The 24,814-nt window shown below is 37.1% G+C and overlaps 1 protein-coding gene and 1 non-coding gene across 4 annotated transcripts in view; one reads left to right on the forward strand and one right to left on the reverse strand.

Moving 5' to 3' along the window:
• The window catches only part of LOC124353626 (protein-L-histidine N-pros-methyltransferase), a 257,555-nt gene that overhangs the window by 83,830 nt on the left and 148,911 nt on the right, over positions 1-24,814 (reverse strand). The gene's annotated exons all lie outside the window — the stretch shown is intronic.
• On the forward strand, positions 104-175 carry Trnad-guc. Its single transcript has one exon. It is a non-coding gene; the product is annotated as a tRNA-Asp (tRNA).

Consider the following 24,814-nt stretch of genomic DNA (forward strand, 5'->3'; position numbering starts at 1 on the left):
CTTTAGTGCAATGATTAGGCTCAACATTGATATAAAATACTCTCATATTTTGTAAGTGTCTGATGTAATTTGATATGCTTTTTAACTCATGCCTAACTTCAAGTCCTCGGTAGTATAGTGGTCAGTATCCCCGCCTGTCACGCGGGAGACCGGGGTTCGATTCCCCGCCGGGGAGGTTTATTTTTTACACGTTATAAGATTACTAAACAAATTGGTAATGAATTAAATAATAATTTAATTGTTTTAATTAGGATGAAAATAATTTTAAAATTCCCTTTACTGTTCTTGGTCTTTTTTTATGATGCACTGTACTTACAAAACCGGTACTAAATAATCCCACCACACATCAAATCTTCACATTTTTATTCATATTTCTTATTTTATTATATTTTACGAAAAATATTCTTTTTAAATATTAAACTATATTACATTGAGAAATTTTACTGCAACATTAAACACGCGTGTAAAATATTATTAACAATCCACATATCTTCAACAAAATTTAATATGTTTAGCAACATCCTCCAACCAATAATGTAAAATAATATTTTGTATTGTTTTGTGTACAATAATCAAAAACACATCTTCTTGTATAGAAACTACACCCTAAAAATCATCCTCAATCAACTATTATATTAATTAATTGAGCACATAAACAAATCTGTCCTAAAACATTGTTTGCTAACTTACTAGACAAATAAATAAACTTTTAGATATTATAAATACAAGTTAGAATAATATTAATAATATAGAAATTCCTAAATTACTACCAGTCGTAACCATTATTTTGTGTTACTCCGTAAAGACTCATATTATTAACTCTAAATATGATTTAGCCATTCTACGTTCTCCTAATTTGATAGATTGTATAATTTTCAAGCAAATTATTTGATTCGAAATAAAGTTTTCATGTTACAAATTACATAAATATGTATAATAAACTGTAAAAAAATTCATCCCATGTATAGGTCAGGAGTAATATTGTTCTAGATCTGTCTCAGATGCTATCCTCTACACAAGAAGCTAAGCGTTACATAACCTACAAACTGCGAAATACATGTTCTACAATCAAAATAAATAGTTTTTATAGATTTAATGTACTTAAATAGTTGATTACTGTAATTAAGAGTATGATGCTACAGATTCGTTTTCGTAATAGGGGTTAGCGATACCCCATTGAGGGATGCGCACTGAAAATTTAAGAAAACGATAGATTGACAACCGAAGATGAATATCAGTAATATATTACTTTTCACAGTAATCATTGTATTGATTACAGATCGTTACAAGATTGATTTAGTTCGTTAACACAGCGTGGACAGTTGTTTTGTTTAGTTCAATATTTGCTCATATTTTCGAAACGTCACTTAATTAATTTTGAAACTACACTTGAAAACGTGGTAATTAAAATGCTACATTCTACAACGGGTTACACTCAAAATTTATATAAATTAATAAATGAATTAATAAATTTTACCAAGGTAAAATAGGGTACAGACTGTAGACTCTGACTAAATAAATATAAATACTGGCCGATTATCTGACTCCTGTGGTGGCGACACACATACGTTTGTTTGTAAACAGATAAGAAGCCACACGACGGCAGTGCTCTCTGTAAGAAATACCAGGAACTACTTGAATAATTAGCTAAATACAGAATTATTTACATGCATGACAACTGGTAAAACCCAACAATTCACATTTCCGTCTTTACTACTTCCAATCGGTCAAATTAACTGATGACCTATCTTAGTTACAATTTGGGGACCATTTTGATACCCAACTTCAAACCACTCAAAAATTTCTACAAAATTGTTTACATTCTATATGCTCAGTCGTGCATTTGTAACGAAAACTGTTGAGAGAAGTTTTTCTACCTTGGACATCCGTGCGGCAGCGGTACCGCAACCTACACTGGTGGCCGGAGGTATTAGTAGATAAGATAATATAAGAAATTTACCTGGCCCTTACTTAATCTTGCCAACAAAGATAAACCATATTTTCGCAGAATATACAAGTAAATTCATTAATGATTGATAACAGTTCGTATATAAGACTTCAAAGGATGGTGTGGGCTAACAATGGACCATTTGGTTCATCAAGTTCGTACACTTAAACAAATAATTGTCCGTCAAATAAAATACTAAATTTTCACTATTAAAACCTCAAATATACGATATTATACCGCAATTATATTGTTTACCACTAAATAGCATGTAAACCAGAAAGAAAACACCGGATTTAATTTCAGCGGCTTGCGCGAGTTTACTACGGGTTTTGTATCGTTACTACGTCTTTTGAGTGTAGTAATGTCAATGTAAAACATGTTACAAACACACATTATACGTTAAGTACATTGCAATGTATTGTACATATTTAATTTTTGACTGCAAGCTTCGAACTCAACAGATGACTCGTCTATTCATCATCCCACCATCATTTGAAATCTCCTTTCTACCTATTTTAGAACGACCCTTAATATAACAAATTGAACAACTCACGAAAAATTGAGATTTTGCAGAAATGAAACAAGATCCTTTCAGAACGTGAACACGTTGAAATAAATATTTTACCATTTATTATTCAAAATTTGTTTAATAATAACACAATGTATATTTTGTTATAAATTTAAAATATTAAACACAGGCCTATTTTCAACAATAGGATTTTTAGTTTCTTTAAAAAATTTGCAGAAGTTTAACACGGGTTTTTATTTATGATAAAAGTAAAATATTATTTACCAACAATACTAAAATAAGTAAATTTCTCCAAAATTATGGTTGCTTTAAATTTTAAAAATATCATAATTTAGTTTAGTACTCCACCCATTTCATTCACAACTCTACTTAGACCATTACTTACACGAATTAATGTTGTACAAAAACAGTTATTATTATTATTATATATACAACCGTTCTATATAATATATTTTATAATGAAAAAGATTTTCATTATATTGATGTAAACCAAATAGCAACCAATATAATCATACACCAATCCTCATTTAGTTTCGTAGTTTGTCATATTTTCTAGTAATTACAAAGTTCTCCTGCATTTTCCATAATTTATCGCGTAGGTAAAAATTGTTATACTAGGAAATGTGTATTGTCAACTCACTACTGGCTTATACAAATATTTAAACTTAAAAACATCATTTGTCACATATATGTATGCATATACATATGTAGTTATATTTTGTTAGTGTACGAATCTCATGGTATTATAAAATACGGATATAAATATTATGATTTGAAATGGTGCAAACCTGATCGGATGTCTCAGCAAATCTGTAAATTATAACAATTCACATTCTTTGTAGAAGAGATATATTCTAGGAATTCTAAATAACCAAAATCGATTTGTGAAGTTACCACCTTATGTGAAGGAAGATTTTAAGCAAAATTATAAAACCGTAACTTTTCCTATCGGTCGTAATCCGGTAGATTCGTGCTCGAATTTCCCAATCTACATGAAAAGAAAAGGCTCTCCTTACGCTCAGCCAATAAAGATTGCGTGGAGCTGAAACGTTGAATCGAGTCTGCAGAGACTCGCGCACGCCGCCGGATCGAGTAAGGCGGCTAAGACAGGAGAAGTCGAGGCTGTAAATTACACCTGTAGGTATTCCGCGAAGCAGGGAAGTGGAGGAGCGCAAGGCTTTAACGACGGTTTTAATGTTCCCCATTAACAGGGCGCTGGACATCTTAATAAAAGCGGCTGCAGTAATGGGGTCTATAAACCGCACGAAGAGTGTAATACTAGGGGTAACATTGTACTTTGTACAAGCTCTGGTTGAGTCTGCAGCCAGCTCTCCCTGCTGCCGCTAATCCTGTGCTACGTCACATTGTACTTTGTACAAGCTCTGGTTGAGTCTGCAGCCAGCTCTCCCTGCTGCCGCTAATCCCTGTGCTACGTCACATTGTACTTTGTACAAGCTCTGGTTGAGTCTGCAGCCAGCTCTCCCTGCTGCCGCTAATCCCTGTGCTACGTCACATTGTACTTTGTACAAGCTCTGGTTGAGTCTGCAGCCAGCTCTCCCTGCTGCGGCTAATCCCGTGCTACGTCACATTGTACTTTGTACAAGCTCTGGTTGAGTCTGCAGCCAGCTCTCCCTGCTGTCGCTAATCCTGTGCTACGTCACATTGTACTTTGTACAAGCTCTGGTTGAGTCTGCAGCCAGCTCTCCCTGCTGCGGCTAATCCCGTGCTACGTCACATTGTACTTTGTACAAACTCTGGTTGAGTCTGCATCCAGCTCTCCCTGCTGCGGCTAATCCCGTGCTACGTCACATTGTACTTTGTACAAACTCTGGTTGAGTCTGCAGCCAGCTCTCCCTGCTGCCGCTAATCCTGTGCTACGTCACATTGTACTTTGTACAAACTCTGGTTGAGTCTGCATCCAGCTCTCCCTGCTGCCGCTAATCCTGTGCTACGTCACATTGTACTTTGTACAAAACTCTGGTTGAGTCTGCAGCCAGCTCTCCCTGCTGCGGCTAATCCCGTGCTACGTCACATTGTACTTTGTACAAGCTCTGGTTGAGTCTGCAGCCAGCTCTCCCTGCTGCGGCTAATCCCGTGCTACGTCACATTGTACTTTGTACAAACTCTGGTTGAGTCTGCAGCCAGCTCTCCCTGCTGCCGCTAATCCTGTGCTACGTCACATTGTACTTTGTACAAGCTCTGGTTGAGTCTGCAGCCAGCTCTCCCTGCTGCGGCTAATCCCGTGCTACGTCACATTGTACTTTGTACAAACTCTGGTTGAGTCTGCAGCCAGCTCTCCCTGCTGCGGCTAATCCCGTGCTACGTCACATTGTACTTTGTACAAACTCTGGTTGAGTCTGCAGCCAGCTCTCCCTGCTGCGGCTAATCCCGTGCTACGTCACATTGTACTTTGTACAAACTCTGGTTGAGTCTGCAGCCAGCTCTCCCTGCTGCGGCTAATCCCGTGCTACGTCACATTGTACTTTGTACAAACTCTGGTTGAGTCTGCAGCCAGCTCTCCCTGCTGCGGCTAATCCCGTGCTACGTCACATTGTACTTTGTACAAACTCTGGTTGAGTCTGCAGCCAGCTCTCCCTGCTCTAATTGCTACGCGGTATGCTGCCACGTCACATTGTACTCTCTGGTTGAGTCTGCAGCCAGCAGCTGCCTGCTGCGCTAATGCTAATGCTACGTCACATTGTACTTTGTACAAACTCTGGTTGAGTCTGCAGCCAGCTCTCCCTGCTGCGGCTAATCCCGTGCTACGTCACATTGTACTTTGTACAAACTCTGGTTGAGTCTGCAGCCAGCTCTCCCTGCTGCGGCTAATCCCGTGCTACGTCACATTGTACTTTGTACAAACTCTGGTTGAGTCTGCAGCCAGCTCTCCCTGCTGCGGCTAATCCCGTGCTACGTCACATTGTACTTTGTACAAGCTCTGGTTGAGTCTGCAGCCAGCTCTCCCTGCTGCGGCTAATCCCGTGCTACGTCACATTGTACTTTGTACAAACTCTGGTTGAGTCTGCAGCCAGCTCTCCCTGCTGCGGCTAATCCCGTGCTACGTCACATTGTACTTTGTACAAGCTCTGGTTGAGTCTGCAGCCAGCTCTCCCTGCTGCGGCTAATCCCGTGCTACGTCACATTGTACTTTGTACAAACTCTGGTTGAGTCTGCAGCCAGCTCTCCCTGCTGCGGCTAATCCCGTGCTACGTCACATTGTACTTTGTACAAACTCTGGTTGAGTCTGCAGCCAGCTCTCCCTGCTGCCGCTAATCCTGTGCTACGTCACATTGTACTTTGTACAAGCTCTGGTTGAGTCTGCAGCCAGCTCTCCCTGCTGCGGCTAATCCCGTGCTACGTCACATTGTACTTTGTACAAACTCTGGTTGAGTCTGCAGCCAGCTCTCCCTGCTGCGGCTAATCCCGTGCTACGTCACATTGTACTTTGTACAAACTCTGGTTGAGTCTGCAGCCAGCTCTCCCTGCTGCTAATCCCGTGCTACGTCACATTGTACTTTGTACAAACTCTGGTTGAGTCTGCAGCCAGCTCTCCCTGCTGCGGCTAATCCCGTGCTACGTCACATTGTACTTTGTACAAACTCTGGTTGAGTCTGCAGCCAGCTCTCCCTGCTGCGGCTAATCCCGTGCTACGTCACATTGTACTTTGTACAAACTCTGGTTGAGTCTGCAGCCAGCTCTCCTGCTGCGGCTAATCCCGTGCTACGTCACATTGTACTTTGTACACTCTGGTTGAGTCTGCAGCCAGCTCTCCCTGCTGCGGCTAATCCCGTGCTACGTCACATTGTACTTTGTACAAACTCTGGTTGAAGTCTGCAGCCAGCTCTCCCTGCTGCTAATCCCGTGCTACGTCACATTGTACTTTGTACATGAGAAAGCTCTCCTGCTGCCGCTAACGTGCTACGTCACACGTATATTGTGGTTTGTCTGCAGCCAGTCTCCATGCTGCGGCTAATCCCGTGCTACGTCACATTGTACTTTGTACAAACTCTGGTTGAGTCTGCAGCCAGCTCTCCCTGCTGCGGCTAATCCCGTGCTACGTCACATTGTACTTTGTACAAACTCTGGTTGAGTCTGCAGCCAGCTCTCCCTGCTGCGGCTAATCCCGTGCTACGTCACATTGTACTTTGTACAAACTCTGGTTGAGTCTGCAGCCAGCTCTCCCTGCTGCGGCTAATCCCGTGCTACGTCACATTGTACTTTGTAAAAACTCTGGTTGAGTCTGCAGAAAGCTCTCCCTGCTACGGCTAATCCCGTGCTACGTCACATTGTCCTTTGTACAAGCTCTGGTTGAGTCTGCAGCCAGCTCTCCATGCTGCGGCTAATCCCGTGCTACGTCACATTGTACTTTGTACAAACTCTGGTTGAGTCTGCAGCCAGCTCTCCCTGATGCTGCTAATCCTGTGCTACGTCACATTGTACTTTGTACAAACTCTGGTTGAGTCTGCAGCCAGCTCTCCCTGCTGCGGCTAATCCTGTGATACGTCACATTGTACTTTGTACAAGCTCTGGTTGAGTCTGCAGCCAGCTCTCCCTGCTGCTGCTAATCCTGTGCTACGTCACATTGTACTTTGTACAAACTCTGGTTGAGTCTGCAGCCAGGTCTCCCTGCTGCTGCTAATTTTGTGGTACGTCACATTGTACTTTGTACAAGCTCTGGTTGAGTCTGCAGCCAGCTCTCCCTGCTGCTGCTAATTTTGTGCTACGTCATTAAGGAAACACATGTCATTTAACATTATTTTTTTTTCTAATTTTACGAAACTTAACGTGAATCAGCGTGCAGTTAGGATTGTTGTAATTTTTCAAGCATGTTTACCAAACACCATTTCATATAATATCAATTTCACCACCCTAGAATTAATTTGAAAATGTTTATGCAGCTATTTACAATTATAGGCAGATTATAGGTCTTTTGCATCACAAAAATTTTACAATTTTATATGCGGTTAACATTTCGGAATTACGTGGATTAAAGCGGACGCCATCTTAAATATGACACTGCAAGGAATATGATATTTATTTAATTTTTCTCTACAACGATTTTGGCTATAAAGTAACTAAGTTTATTGCAGCTTTGAATACCCGTCTTGAAACTTACGGGTGGAGCAAACTCTTATTGTACGAGTACAATCGTAGGTTGCTTAGCAATTTCATTTATTTGCTATTATTGTTTAGTCTAGTTATTTACTTACTGTTATATGTAATCATTGTTAAACTGATGTTATATTTATTTCTGTTATTGCTTCATTTATTTTTGTAGTATTTATTATTTTATTATTCAATATTTTAATTCATACTTAAGTCCTCCTTTTTACTAACAACTTTATTGTTACTATACATATATTTATGTAGGTTAATAATTATAATTATTATTATAATATAATTTGGATCACTTTTTTTGGTTCACTCTGTTTCGTTGGCATTGCCATTGGTCAAATAAATAAATAAAATAAAACAATGGCGTGTTAAATAAAATTATTTTCAAAATGCTGAATGCCACAGTTTTTTTTAATCCGGATGTTTTTACGATGTTCGTCCGAGATAAACACAAATATAAAATACCAAAGGGTTAAAAATGTGAAAACAGACACATTTCCTAATACGAATTAAAATATTAACCAAAGACACGCCTGTTAGTGTCGACGATTTGCCGCATACTAACGCCACCATTGCGCCCACTGCTAACAAAGCCCAGAAGGGTTGTTCTCTGGAGAGCTAAAAAAATCCCCTAAGTACATTAATTACTGAGGCGTAGCCGGGGCTGATTAGCGAAAACCACACCGACAAAACAACAGATCAAAATGCGGCGCACGCAGTGTCAAAAAAAATCGGGGTGAAAAGGGTCGACGAGAAGGCTCGAAGAAAAAATCACCACGCGTATGCAAACGATCTAGTTTTTTTCCCGGGTTAAACTCGTGCCTGTCCAAACATTTGCTATTCCTATTGTTTATCATAATGGCTACTTTTTGCTGGCTTCTCCTCAGGCTCATTACAAGGGCGTGTGTTATAGGCGCGCCCTTCGCTTTACAATATTATGCGCACACATATCGGGGTAATTACCGTCGCTTTTAAGGACGACCTGTGCGCCCCTCGCCGCCACTGCTGGGGGGGGGGGAACGGGGAGCTCTAATGATAAATACACTTAAGAATATGAGCTGCGGTCATCTAAGACAGCGCTCGAGACTGGATATCCATTAACCGGAAGCGAAAGGGGCCGAGCACACAGACCTGAGGCACTCCTAATGAAATGAACCACTTAAGTAAATCAGCTCGGTGACACTTAAGTGTACACGTGACTAATTTCTTAACCGCCCCCGGGGCGGTGTGTCCTGGGATCGGTTCGCCGGAACTTAAGTGCGGTGTGTAGGACAGCGAGGTGTGAGAAAATAATCCAAAACTCGATTTTGGGTCACGTTTTATGCAGCGCGTTCTGCGATTTCTATGAAGCAAAATATGAGGTGAAACATTACACAAAATCTTAATACAAATTTATTGTATTCAATAAATATTGATATATGAAGCATTATTCTAGTGGTGAATGCTTCTGTAAAAAATTAATACAGTATGTGATGATAAAATATACAGGGTGTAACAAAAAGGGTGGGGCTGGCTATCCATTTTCAGATTCTATGTGTGATTTTGAGCTATAAATAAGGAATAACTTTTTCCAATTTCCACTTCGTTTAGCACCTATACACCATCTTTGTTTGAAGGTTATTTTTGACGATGGAAGGATTGTGAAGGAAACAGGATTGTTTTTTTTTTGTTTTAATTAAAACAATTTTATCTTTACGATTGTTACAACAATTGGTAAACGGGTCCATGTCAAAAGGTATTACATCAGAAAAAAATGTTTTAAAATAAGTTTGAATATTTTCTAAATGGCACCCATTTAATTTTTGTTTTATGAACTATCTAATAAATCACTGTTTTTATAAAAATGTCACAAAAAAGTTTCTAAATGATTTATTGTTTCCAAAGAAACCTCATTTATAAAAATAGGTTAAGAAATACCATTTTATGGAAGGATTAGTATTACACAAGCAAACTAAATGGCCCATAATTTGACAGTATTTGAACAGCTGTTATTTAAATCAGCTGTTACTGTAATTAAAATGAAATAATGAAACTAACTATTGAACTTTTAACATATAATAAATGTAAACATAATCAAATTAACACGTTTGTAAGATCAGTTTGCAATTATTAGTGCAATTTATTCTTTAATTTTAGCTTACAATCACACATAGAATCTGAAAATGCATAGCCAGCCCAACCTTTTTGTTACACCCTGTATATTAAAAACCCAAAATGTACACTTTAACAGTGTTATTTACCAATAATTTTCGATAGAGGCAACATGAAGCTACTTTACATATTATGCAGCTTTGGATTTAGTACTGTAGTTAATACTGCTTCATTTTATAGGCCTCAAGGTGAGTGTATAAACTGGTTAAATTCCCCAAACCTTACAGTAAGCAGTCCATATTCTAAAATAAATAAATCTGTTCTCATTATTAAATTACAAGTTAAAATATTGCGGTGTAAAAGTTTAGTTTACTTTCACCCTGTAAATTTACTATTGCTATAGGTTCCGAGAAAAAGGCTCGCTAAAAGCTACTACCCGGATTTGGCTAGTTTTATCGATAATTTGTTTAAAATAAAAACCCTCAAAATGAAATTATGGAAAAGACGCCAATATCGTTTTTAAGTTATAAATTTCAGCAAATACCATCCAAACCCATAATTTGACCTAATCAGTGAATTAGAAATTCTCCACGATTTCAATTTCTTCTCGTTATTGATATTTTGATCAAACTGTATAATACAATTATTCCATGTTGGCTACCCTGTCGTTATGCTAGAAGTCCTGCCTGGCACGATGAGTAAGTAAGTCCTGCCCGGTTCATGAATGAAGAAGTCCTGTCCGGCTCATGAGTACAAGAGTCCTGTTCGATTAATGAGTAAGGAAGTACTGTCTGGTTCATGAGTAAGTAAATCCTGCCTGGTTCATGAATGAAGAAGTCCTGTCCGGTTCATGAGTACAAGAGTCCTGTTCGATTAATGAGTAAGGAAGTACTGTATGGTTCATGAGTACAAGAGTCCTGTTCGATTAATGAGTAAGGAAGTACTGTCTGGTTCATGAGTACAAGAGTCCTGTTCGATTAATGAGTAAGGAAGTACTGTCTGGTTCATGAGTAAGTAAGTCCTGCCTGGTTCATGAATGAAGAAGTCCTGTCCGGTTCATGAGTACAAGAGTCCTGTTCGATTAATGAGTAAGGAAGTACTGTCTGGTTCATGAGTAAGTGAGTCCTGCCTGGTTCATGAATGAAGAAGTCCTGTCCGGTTCATGAGTACAAGAGTCCTGTTCGATTAATGAGTAAGGAAGTACTGTCTGGTTCATGAGTAAGCAGGTCCTGCCTGGTTCATGAATGAAGAAGTCCTGTCCGGTTCATGAGTACAAGAGTCCTGTTCGATTAATGAGTAAGAAAGTACTGTCTGGTTCATGAGTAAGTAAGTCCTGCCTGGTTAATAAATGAAGAAGTCCTGTCCGGTTCATGAGTACAAGAGTCCTATTCGATTAATGAGTAAGGAAGTACTGTCTGGTTCATCATGAGTAAGGGAGTCCTGTCCGGTTAATAAGTAAGAAATTCCTGTGTGGTTCATCAGTAAGACACTAACAAAACTTTTAACATACTAGAAAATATTGATTTAAAGGCTCAAAATCTTTCAATAAATTTTAATTCTTTCAATTACAGTTCACAGAATAGTTTAGAATGAGACACAGGATTAGAATAGACAACTTTCGAATTTGATAAAAAATAGTTAAATAATAAAAATGATTTATTGTAAACTTTACCATTATTTAATTTTGTTATTGATAAGTTGCATAAATCATTGCATTGTGGAAAACATTAAAGAAGATCAGTATATTACTTTAAATACGCACCGTTTCTGTGCACTCTTATCTAGTTCGATTTTATTTCAATCAAGAAAACCTCGGTTTAGAGGTTTATCCAATTTAAGTTTTATTCTGGCGTCCCATAGGCGACAGGCCCAGATCTAATCCAACAGTATAAGGTAAAGTAAACAGGATTTTCGGACATATTTAATCGTTCAGTGATACAAAAATCAGTAACACTACGTTTCGAGATCTGCAATCTAACTTCTTCCTCAAGTGATTAGCAATCTAATACATAACTACAATGTAAGTTTAAATAGTTCAACTTCAGAACTGAACAGCGTAGAACTACTATACTCGAAAGACTTGCCGTCTCAAGTTGTACTCAAGATATTCAATAAGATTCATGGATCTCTTAAACCAATCAATGAACCACAACAATTCAAATCTCGATTACGACACTTGTTGTCATAGGTATTTTACTTTGTTAATGAGTTTTCGATAGGCCACTACGATGAAAATGAGCATTTTGGCATTATTTTATTTCTCCTTTCCTGTATCCGAAACATGCAAGATACAAATATATGAGCCTATGATAAGTGAAGATTGGGCAAGTTTATATATAGTTTATTTATTTAAATTAAATTAAATTAATTAAGTTAAATTAAATTATATAGTGAGTTATCACTAATATAATGGCACCAAAATTATTTAAATCGAACAATAAATAACTGATTATGAGCAGATTTACTTTGACAAGGCATGGTCCATGTTGAGATTATAAGCAAATGGCCAAAAATACAAAAACTGAATAAACTAGCTGCTTTCTTTAGAAACGTTACTGGTTTTTAAGGTATCAAAAGTTTAAAACTTTTAATGTTACCATTTTGAAAATACTAGTGAAAATTTTTATGTATTTTTTTCACTAACTGGTCAAGTTATTAAAATAATTTAAGCAAAATTTGGTATAATTTAATTTATTAGTTTTTAAGATATTCATTTTTTTATAAAAAACACATACAGACAGACAGATGGGAAACTAAGCATCGGAGACCCATGTCCATATGGTGAAATATGTCTGTCTTGACCTGAGCAATAACGTGGTATACCTTTGTTGAGATAGTTACGGGACACCCTGTATATACTCCTCACCTTATATATACTCTTAGTTTGAAGTTTATTACTGACGATGAAAGGATTGTGTCGGAAGTAGGATTTTTTAAATATTTTCCATCCGTCGTAGAAAGGTGATGTACCAAAATAATAAATTGGAGTACCATTTTTATAAATCCATAAACCTATAATTGGTTTAGTGACCGATTCTCCGAGATCCGTGGCGCAGACAGTGCTGGCGACGTTGTTGTTGTGTAGGATACACCCATGCCCTTGGGGGCGCCCTCTAGACTGACACATCCTATGGACAAAGTGAAATCACCATATGGAAGGGCAGAGACTGAGTGATTATCAGGAATTGATTAGTGTCACGTTTGCGTCTGGGAGTCACGTTACTGGAGACATGAGGGAGTGGAGGAGCGAACCTTGCGGTACGCCAGACACTGCAGTGCCCGCCCCTCGTTTTTGAGTGATGTTTTATAGACTAACCACTATTTATTTCATGACACGAACTGATATTTATTTTCTCTCTAGGAAAAGTGTTGGAATGGTAAAAGATAAGATACTGGATTTCGGAGGACAGATCCGTATTCCCCAAGTCAGAAAAGGTGTGATGGGAAAGTCCGTCACCATGTACAAGGGTAAGTAAACATCGGTCGCGACCAACTGTACTGATGCATTTGGAATGCTTGTTGAGTCAATAGATTATTCGAATAGTGGTTTTTTTTAATTAAACAATTGTTATACACACACTTTTTAGACGCTCAGAAAACAAACGTTAAAACGCTTTAACGATATTGTTTAGGCTATTACTACAATATTTCATTCGATACTAAAAAAGGGCGAATCTGTATATAACTAAAAATTATCGATCAAAAGACTAATAAAAATATTCTAAATTTATCCTGTAAAAACTACTGTACGAGTGTAAAAATTATATATATAGGCCTATATATATTCAAAAAGTTTGATTCTGGTGCAAAATGTCGTGGAAATCTAGTTTATAAACATCTCCATATTGTAACGAGAAATTATAAAATAAATGATTTTTTATCTCGTCAAAGTAAAATAAGAAAAAAAAAAAAGTTTTAAAATTGTGTATTAAATCACAGGTGATTAACGGATACAGATAGAATCTCTCCGTAGGTTTTTTTATATTAACGATTTGGTATATAAACTTAAAAAAACCAAGGGATACTGTTCACCAGGTTTTGCGAACGAATGCGGAGTCACAGCATGGTTTTGAGAAGTCCATCAAGAATGAGCCAATAATAAAAAAGGCTATCACACGGTTCCTTTTTAGCCCGATCTTGTTTCTACCGTGACGATCGCCATTTAATATTGGTCTCTGGCCAGTTTTCTATGGTTTGTCGGTTCGGTGCTGATATACTCGTACATATCGTGACATGCACTCTTTTAGTTCAGTTTTAATAACTAGTGCTTTGTTTATTTAATTGGATGTCTTAGAGATAGTGTGAATGGACTCACAGCATGGTTATTATGATTCCTGAGTTATTCGTATCAGAACGCTCCGGTATAATTAGCTTATTTTAACCTAAGTTGTAGTTATGTGTTAGGTTAGTTATCCACCTGAGAAAGGGTCCAGATTTCAGATCACGAAACGTAGTGTTACTCCTTTTTTTTATTACTGAACGATGACAATGCCAAGATCTATATTATAAGAATAAAAATTATTTTACTTTAAAATATTTTGACGATAATACGTAAATTAATAAAATAAAATATATGGATGACTGATAACACTCCCGCGGGAAGTCTTTGTCTTTGTCATCAGGAATGCTTTGTGCAATGGGTGATAAGGGAGATGGGAATGTCTACCAATGATCAATGTTAAATAAATAATACAAGGATACCTGGAGTGATGTCAACATTCATGTATGTACTTTTCCCAAAAAAAAAAAAAACACATTTTGGTGGATGTGGTTTGCAGGGACGTGATGCTGCGGAGCGGGTACCGGGGTACCTAGAAATAGAATTGGGTAGTGAGGCTGGAAATTCTACCAGTGATCTCAGCTAAATAATATAGAATTAGTGGATAATATCTAACCGTTCAGTTAAGGTTGTCCAATGAAACATTTGCTGGAGGGTACCTACCATCCAGCTGCATCAAGAAAATGGAATTGGGAGCGAGGATGGAAATTTCTATCAATGATCATCACTAAAATAATACAGAGTTTCTTGGGAATATCTCACCATTCAGGGACGTATGTCCAATAAACCTTAGCAGAAGCCAACCATCTCTCGGATCCAGTGCAGAGAAATGGAATTGGGTGCGATGGTGGAAATTTCTATCAATGATCATCACTAAAATAATACAGAATTTTTTGGGAATACCTCACCATTCAGGTACGTATGTCCGCATTTGCAGAAGCCTACCATCTCTCAGATCTATTCCAGAGAAATAGGATTGGGTGCGATGGTTGGAATTTCTAGCATTTATCATTTTACCAAACATACAGGAAGCTTGGAGAGATTCCACCACTCAGTTAAGTTTACCCAATAAGACCTTTTCTGAAGGCCACCATCTCTGTGCAATGGTGGGAACTTCAGGTGAATCAGATTCCACTAACATCAGCAACATCGGATGTAGCTAGATAACAGGATCCTATCAGGCCTGATTCCAAACAGTGCGTAGAGACATAATCACCAAAGTGATTGAAGTAGATGATATACAGTATTATAGAGACATCATTGTGAACGCCATTCTCGCCAGCGGATTAGTAAATTATGGAGCCGACCTGACGTTGTCTTCCTTGTCGACGCTATTGTAATATCACTTCCTACAGTTTATCTCTGAAACGAGTTTATTGGTCTTCTCTTTACTGCTCTGCCCACTCACCTCCAATGCACGACAAGTCTTACGTCCAAGTGCTGGACAAGGGCGTGATTTGTGTCTTTCTGTTTGTTCGCGTTTTTTGCCGTTCAATTCTCCCACAGACCGTCGATCGTTGTCAGTCCGTGGAACCTTGAGTAAATGTAAGAATGACAAAGGCGTCATTAATATTTGATTACATTAGACAAGCCTCTTAACCTAAAGAGAATTCGGTGATTCCTAAAAATTAACAGTAACTAAAAAGATCACACTCAGGTCTGACCATAAGGTGAAGAAATAACCTGATGGAGATGTGCACTGAAGTGTGAAGAGGGCAATTTTCATGAGCGGGCGAGACAATAATTCTGCGCATCACACATCCTTCTTAAGAAATAGTACAGAGGTTTTGTAGAGAAGATCGTAAGAAAGGTTATCATCTTAACCATCCTATGGATCTGATGAAAGATTCTTTGGACACCCTTACCTTCAGAGGATCTGGAGGATTTGAGGGATTTCATTACCACGCTGCAAATTTTTAAAAACCAGTTAAGACATCTGGTTTCCTTGGCAAACAAATTCTTTGAGTTTTTCTTTTTTTATTTTAGCTGGTTTTATCTTCTTTTGAGTATGGCATCGTATTCTATGGTACAGTACCACCATTGCAAATGGTATTTAATTAACAGAAAATAGCAGTTCGCAAAGTATGTGATTTGGGAGGTACTGAAGAATGTGTAGAGGCTGTTGATTATGTCTTCCATTTTCAAAAATTTGTTGTCCACACACCTTCAAAACCCTAGCTTGTTTTCCAGTCCTGCTCTCAAGATTTGAAAAAAAATGCCTTCCTGGTATAATTAGATAATGCGAATAGCTTTAGCGATGCTTATTACTTGGGGCGAAAAACCATTTATGTCCGCAGAACACCTCAAGAGTGAAATGATGAGTATAGTCTTTAAATTTTGCATCCAACTTCAGCGAAGCCTGTTACGACACATGGTCTGGCGTACTTCTTTCTTGTTAGTACAGAAATATTAATCTATCTAAAATATATTTGACAGACTTATCCTAGTTGTGATACCCTGTACAATCCTTGTTTAATCCCTTCATTGGATTTATGTTTTATATATGATACTAGTAGCTCTACAGTAACTTAGATACACTACCTTACACTAATATTGTTTATTATCTATGAAATACATTTTTTTATGACCAAGAAACCATTTGACTTTGACTTTGAGTTTCCACAGCTAGTTTTCATAACTGACATAGTTATGTGAAAGAGCAACTTCCGTACACACCACCAAAAGTATTCAATTTACTCTCTTTCGTTTCTTCACTCACCACATGGTTAGTATAGAAAACCATGTTTTAGAATATTACAAAATTTATTCTTTTGATTATTAGAAAAACATCAGGCCCATAAAATAGTGTTATTGCGGTATATATCCAAACTGATAAATAGATCGCTGCGTTTTTCTGTGTTCCCGCAAAAACCGGTTGTGATGTCGTACTCAGCAGAAGTTTTTCAGATTATTAAAGAAGTAATAATTTTTATCCTTATTCGGTATAAACTTCCGCATTAAAATAGTGGCCGTTTTTTTATACCACTTACGGTTTTTGATTTTTTAAGTTTTTTAATCCAGAGAATATCCAAAAAAATGTTCAACAAATCTGAAATTAATAGTGAGATTTTTGAAAAATCCATAAAAATTTAAAACAAACAAAATACCATCATTAAACATTTTTGTCATGATTTCTAACATTTTATTTTTTAACTTTTAAGAACAAATAGTTTATTGTATATTCTAATTCAATTTCATACTTTTTTATTGGATTTTTTTAATTCTCAATGTATAGTATAATGTTTATAACACGTTAAAGGTTAAACTTATATGGTCCTCAATTAATTTTAGAAATGTTTTATTATACACTATTTCTTTAAGGAAATTTGGCTTAAAATATTTTTGGAAACTCATTCCAACCACTCCAATGTATTTCAACTTAGAAACGAAATGTAACTTTCTTAGAGGAATGGAATAAAAATTCTCCATGTATTGAGAAGAAAAACTTCTCTTTAAGATGGTGCAATCGGAGTTAGATTAGATTAAATTTTTAATTAGTTTTTAATAGTTGTCACAGTTTCTGAGACAAGACATTTCTTTCATAATTCCATGAAGAATGTTGCCGTTTAAAAGATGTATATGCAGGTATCTTGTAAGAAAGCCCACAGGGAGACAGCTGAAGGAAGTGACATATTTTATATTTATAAACATATTACTTTCTTAAGTATAAAAAAATGCATTACGTAACATTTTAATAACACTGTAATTTCCTATAGTATTTATAATTTATTAGCCATTACTGTTCGCCCTCATTACAACATTCTTACTTTATAAGCCTACAAATATTCATAAAGTGATAATTTTTTTATGTGTGTCTCAAGGAAGTCATTTTAAAGAGAAATTACTCTGAAATAATAAAAATTCCAACTCACGACCCGATTGGACAACTTTTCTACAACCCTGTAGCTAAGAATTTTAAAGTTTTAATAGTTTAAAAAGTGGTGGAAATTGAGTAAGAAAACTTTCTGTTATTCCTGCTTGCACAAGATTTTTAAATTTTTAGACATTTTTACAGCATCACCTATGGTCGTAGAATTACAATAGTTGTCCTCATTCTAAATATATATTTAATACGCAACTAAACGTTTAGAAATGTATTGTAAAGTGCACACTTGTTCAATATTCAAACAGTGAAGATTTGATGTTTTCTCTTAAAATAACAATTAATAAAGAATGTATGTTTTTTTTGATGCGAGTTAATCGTAATAATCGAAAATAAGACATTTTACATATTTTTTACAAACATTTGGGCGAAACTATTTGAGATTTAACACTGCTTCTTTGAAGCTACACTCAAAACAGTAATCGTACACAAATGTAAAAGGTATGGCACGTAAAGGTTATAAGTCTTTATGGAATAAACCCGAAAGTTTGAGATAAATTCCTGAAAAATGGCGAAAAGGTCTTTGAACGTTTTTTGAAGATAGAGTACCATTATCCCAATTCAATTTTTCAACTGCATTTTTCCAATTAGAAAAAAGCTGAAACTGAAATGACAACTGGAGACCCTTTATAAACTGTTCACCCTCACATTCAGAAGCAGCTTTTTACTACTAAAGCACTACCCACAAATCTGCCTTAGAGGTCCACTTTGGTGGAGGAAACACGGTAAGAAAACAGCTGGAATATTTACCCAGTCGATATCCAGCCTAAAAGCTTGTTAAGTCATGATCACTTAAGTATTACTGATACAACACAACTAATACTACTTATTTCTCTACTTAAACTGATTGATTGTTTAGCAGCAGCACACGATGTCATACGAGAATTTATGAAGTCGTAAAAAGAAGCCTTATGATTGAAATGGAGAAAATACTTTAAAAAGTTTATGAGATACTAGCAGTTATCCGCGGTTTCGTACTCAACATCTGGTTCGACTGAATTATATTTCCGACGCCAAATTTAAGTTTGCGTTAGTAAAAAAATACGCCAAAAAGTGGATATTTATGGTAATTGTAACTCAATTCTTAGTTAGTATATTTTGCTCCATAGTTGAATTTTGCCTTGTTGCCAGATCAGGAATATATAATGTTACAGATCAGAGAAGCCTACTTCGATCAAAAGACAACTAAGATAAGTTAAAACAGTCTTTAAATTTATAGTAAAAGTGACATAGTGATTTTGTCTTTTATATCTAATACTGTATATTTGTTTAAAGATGTACAGTTAAAAGTATATTAACATAGTCACTATTTACTTGTTTGGTTTCTTTATAAAATGAAAAAATTTGTAATGGTTTATAACATTTAGAGCTGGAAATAGTGCATTAGTTCAAAAGCACAGTCCAGCGAACTTTCACCTTGCATAGGTCTTGCCGGCTGCTTCAAAGGGAGTCTTCGGAATCAAATTCTGACAATCTTATGTTTAGGACATTTTCTAATGTAGATTTTACGTACATAATCGCAGAAATCTGAAAATAGTGGTTAAATTAATTAAACATATGGGTGTCCTGCCAAAAGCAATGTTTACACATAACAGTTGATTAGGTACATTTGACAGGGTCTTTCAATTAATATATTTGAAAACTTTAGAGACCAAGAGTGGGGGTTTTTTGCAACGTTAAAGACCAGTGGGGTGTAGCCTAGTAAGATTTCCAAAATAGGAATAGGCCTACATTCATACCAGAAACGCTAAGCATGTCCATGTGAAATTTCAGTACAATAGGTTAGTTTACGCGTTGAAAGCAAAACAAACAAAGACCACTTTTGCATTTATAATGTTATTAGGATGCTGAGAATAGCAATATTTTTTTGTAAGACATAATGATAATTTCCGTGAAAGTTATGATCTGTTAAGAGACAACATATAATTCGTAATCATCATTTTTGTCAAAAAATGGTTTAATTGTATTTTCAAATTTTTTATTGAATCTGGAAAACTCTCGATTTTAATGGCACTCGCAATATTGTTCTTGTGTCACACTCTCAGGCTTGGAGACGATTATAGGTCCACAGTCGGATGATATTGGTCAAGCTGAGGTTGGAATTGACAAGACTGGAACCGTCATTTCAGTTACGGTTGAAGTGATGAGAATGGGTTCCATTATTGTCATTTCCAACCGAAGTTTAACCAGAGCTCCACAATCACAGAAAACATAAAACACAGAAGATTCACCGGAACACACACAGTTCTCAACTTCGGCCAGACCTAGAAATGCGTTTGTCAGTCCTAATACAAAACTCACTGAGGCGTCTGATTTGGAATTTTACTAGAATGCGTTAAACATACTAAAACAAGACGCACTCGTATTAAAATATGTTAAATTAATCCAGCTAAATGTGTACCTGGAATAATAACAGATCTCTTTTGATAGATCACATCAAACCACTCAAACTTCACTACACTGTCTAATATTTTATTGTTCTCTCAGGCACTTGATCAGACGCACTAGACACTATCTCGAGGAATGTCATCTTTCATCGTCTGTAACGCAGGGCAGCAAGCTTGCTGCGCAGTGATACTCTTAGACATTTATAGATAAGATATGGTACTCTGAGGCATTAATAGATAAGATATGGTACTCTGAGGCATTAATAGATAAGATATGATACTATTAGGCATTCCATAGATAAGATATGGTACTCTGAGGCATTAATAGATAAGATATGGTACTCTGAGACATTAATAGATAAGATATGGTACTCTGAGGCATTAATAGATAAGATATGATACTCTGAGACATTCATAGATAAGATATGATACTATGAGACATTAATAGATAAGATATGGTACTCTGAGACATTAATAGATAAGATATGGTACTCTGAGACATTCATAGATAAGATATGGTACTCTGAGGCATTAATAGATAAGATATGGTACTCTGAGACATTAATAGATAAGATATGGTACTCTGAGGACATTAATAGATAAGATATGGTACTCTGAGGCATTAATAGATAAGATATGGTACTCTGAAGCATTAATAGATAAGATATGGTATTCTGAGACATTAATAGATAAGATATGGTACTCTGAGGCATTAATAGATAAGATATGGTACTCTGAGGCATTAATAGATAAGATATGATACTATTAGACATTCATAGATAAGATATGGTACTCTGAGACATTAATAGATAAGATATGGTACTCTGAGACATTAACAGATAAGATATGGTACTCTGAGGCATTAATAGATAAGATATGGTACTCTGAGACATTAATAGATAAGATATGGTACTCTGAGGCATTAATAGATAAGATATGGTACTCTGAGACATTAATAGATAAGATATGGTACTCTGAGGCATTTATAGATAAGATATGGTACTCTGAGACATTAATAGATAAGATATGGTACTCTGAGACATTAATAGATAAGATATGGTACTCTGAGGCATTAATAGATAAGATATGATACTATTAGGCATTCATAGATAAGATATGGTACTCTGAGGCATTAATAGATAAGATATGATACTCTTAGGCATTCATAGATAATATATGGTACTCTGAGGCATTAATAGATAAGATAAGTTATGGTACTCTGAGACATTAATAGATAAGATATGGTACTCTGAGACATTTATAGATAAGATATGGTACTCTGAGGCATTAATAGATAAGATATGGTACTCTGAGACATTTATAGATAAGATATGGTACTTTCAGGCATTAATAGATAAAGTATGGTACTTTGAGGCATTAATAGATAAGATATGGTACTTTGAGGCATTAATAGATAAGATAAGATAAGATGATATATGAAAGTTACCCGAAACCGTGTTGTAAAACAAGATACGTTATATTCCCGCAGAATATATAAACTCAACATTCACGACAACAGTATTACAGTTATGTACATAAGGTTTGGTGTGGGCTAACAAAGTTGACCCAAAGCAACTTGATGATTTAGACTTTGTTATGGAAAATGAACTATTGCAGGTTGCTGTTGTTTTTGTTGTCAAGTGGTTGCATATCATCAACCTCAGGGGTTCGAATGTCAATTCAGGAAAGGCATTTTACACGCTAACAATAATCACTTGAGCCAAGCGTGAAATCTGTATCATGCCACAACTTCACATCGTCCGTCCACAAAACCCTCGAAAGAGTTTACTTGTGCTCACTCTAGTGTCTGGAGCAGCCTTCATGAAGTGAACGACTGACAGCACGAAGTTTCGAACAGAGTTTGCAGAGTTTTTGACCTGCGTGAAGATTATTTTATTTTAATTTCGACTCACAGATTCAAGAACGGGATCCTTACGTGACCGGAAGAACGGTAAATAGGTTCTGTGAGTCAAATATCTTTGCCCTCGCTTCCGGGGAGTTGCGTTGGAGTCCGGGAGCGCGGCGCGGCGCGGTCGCCATTTTCTCTTCTTACTTGGACACACATGTGCGGTTAGGGACGCCAATTTGTCGTCAGTCACGGGTTCGAGTCCCGCTCACCGCCCGGTCCGCGCTTTGTGCGCGACAATACGGCTAATTGCGCCCGGCGACCCACCGATATCGCCCCGGACACACCGGACCCGATCAGATTTCCCCGCCGAATTACCGGGTCAGATAAGTCAAACAGGTTATGGCTTGTCAGCGCCTGCTGGAGCGTGTTTCACCATTTTGGCGTAAATAGATTTAGTTCTCACTTTCAGACAGTATCAGAGAAACAGGTTCAGTTCACACGTTTTGTGAACGAACGAAATTCCTTATACTGGACTTAATTAAATTCTAAATATCACCAAATCAGGTTCTATTTAAGGCAGTATTTTACAATGCCGTAGGTAGCAAGTGGTGCCTTCACACAACTGAGTGAGTATTTTGTTAACTCTTTAAATTACTTACAGAAAAATGGCAATTTAAAATCAGATCGATATTCTTCCGCTCTAAAATTAATGGTTTTGACTTATTAATAATGCAATCAAACGTGAGTCCATTTTCGTAAATAATTATCCACGGAATGGTGTGGATAGCTGGATGGTACAGATAGGTTCAAACGTAAAGAAGCCAGTCGTAGAGCAGAGCGCATGCGCGGTCAGTCAGGAGCGCATGCGCGGTCAGTCAGGTGCGCATGCGCGGCCTGCCTCACAGATACCATCATTTCGGAAAGAGCGATTGGCTACCGATCACTCTACAAACGTTGCCTAGCACTAATATTGAGCTGAATTGGAACTTCCTAAACTGATTGTAAACAACTGTTTTTAGTTCACAAAAAGATCAACTTATGAATCAATATTCCGATATCCACTTGTCGCTGCGCCATCAGAACGTACGGAGGAGTTTTTAACAAGTATGATTAATAATTAGAAATTTTGGATAATTACGATGTAATAGGAAGCTATTACTACGTAGCTGTGCGTCAATGACAGCCAGTAGCGTATGTAGAACATTATTTGGGGGGGGGGAGGGGTGATTCACTGGGTTTTTTAGGAAGTATTAAATAACCACCAAACCAAAACTGGAAAGTGTTTAGCTTTAAGACCTCATTTATGTGTTACAGCGAAAAAGAATCTACTCTATGCAATTTTAATGTACGTCTTTCAAAATTCCAAGGGGGGAGAGGGCGATTAAGCTCCCTGTTTCTTCACGTTTGAATTAATATATATTAACACCTATAAAATTTTTTACGAACATTTTATAGACACCATCGGAAAGGATGACAAAGGTGGTCACAAATCACACCCTCCTATGGGAAGAACAAAGCATTCTGAATTTGAATATTTTAATTAAATCTGCGCTCGAAATATTTGTAGTACGGACAGACATACCGAATTTAACTGTCACTTATGTCTTTGTTTCGTTAATGCTCTCGAGAAATTGAGAATCACGTGTATAACGGCTTTGTTTAAGGCAACGCGACATTTAGGGCACAGTACAACAAATTCAAGCACACTAGTTACAGCCAGTGTTTAAAAATATCGCGTGGCCTTAACGCAAAAACGCAAGTTTCTGTAAGCCCCTGCGAGATATAGTTAAGAAAGTCAATCGTGACCTATAAGAGTCGGACAAGCGAGAAATCGCTGATAAAACCGAAACTCATGACAAACAAAACAAACCGCGGGTAAAATTGAGGAGCAATCATTGCAAAAGGAAAAGAAATATCAGGTGGCTGATGTGGGCGCTGGTGGGGGGGGGGGTGCGCGGCTGCTGACGAGAGGGGGTGATGGGGGAGGGGGGTGAATCACAAACGAGCGAATAAATAAAGCGACGAATAAAGGAATCGCGAGCTCAGCGAGATCAGAAATCGACGGCGGAATAGCTAATCGTGCGTGAGCCAGAATAGTGCCAAATTGTGCTCACAGCACCGCGGCTCGACGGCACAGAACTACCGAGCCGAGATATAGCACAGGAGAGAACAGCGTCACACACAGATTGGGAATAAATTATCTCAATGTTCGCCGAGAAATGTGCTAGAGGAGGAGAACGTTCTTGGGGGGTTGGGGCGCACAAAAGAACCTATATAAAATAGCCGGGAGGGACATTAATTCCGACTATAATGGTGTCCGCGCTTACACACCCTCCCGTACACATTCCCACGTGTGGTTTGTTTTTATGGGCGATATGAGGCCAGCCCGAAAATATGTAGAAGTATATTCTTTCATTTTGCATAAAAATAGGTGACATGTATATGTGAAGTGCACAAACCTTAATTTTAACCCTTTTTACCTATGTGTTGTTCACTTGCCAACCATTACATATGGTGGGAATAACAAGGCTGGTTACATATATCGAGGGTGAACTTAGACGCACACATATAACTTGTAAACCATTAATAATAATATTCTTTATTGCAGGAAACAATTTACAATAACTATATTGCAAGCGTCATATAAAAATAAAAGTCCTAATCTAATAACTAAAACAATTTTAATTATAAGTAAAAATAATATATAAATATAAAATTAAAATTACTTTTTGG

Source organism: Homalodisca vitripennis, chromosome 2 (assembly GCF_021130785.1).
Source record: "Homalodisca vitripennis isolate AUS2020 chromosome 2, UT_GWSS_2.1, whole genome shotgun sequence".
Classification (NCBI taxonomy): domain Eukaryota; kingdom Metazoa; phylum Arthropoda; class Insecta; order Hemiptera; family Cicadellidae; genus Homalodisca; species Homalodisca vitripennis.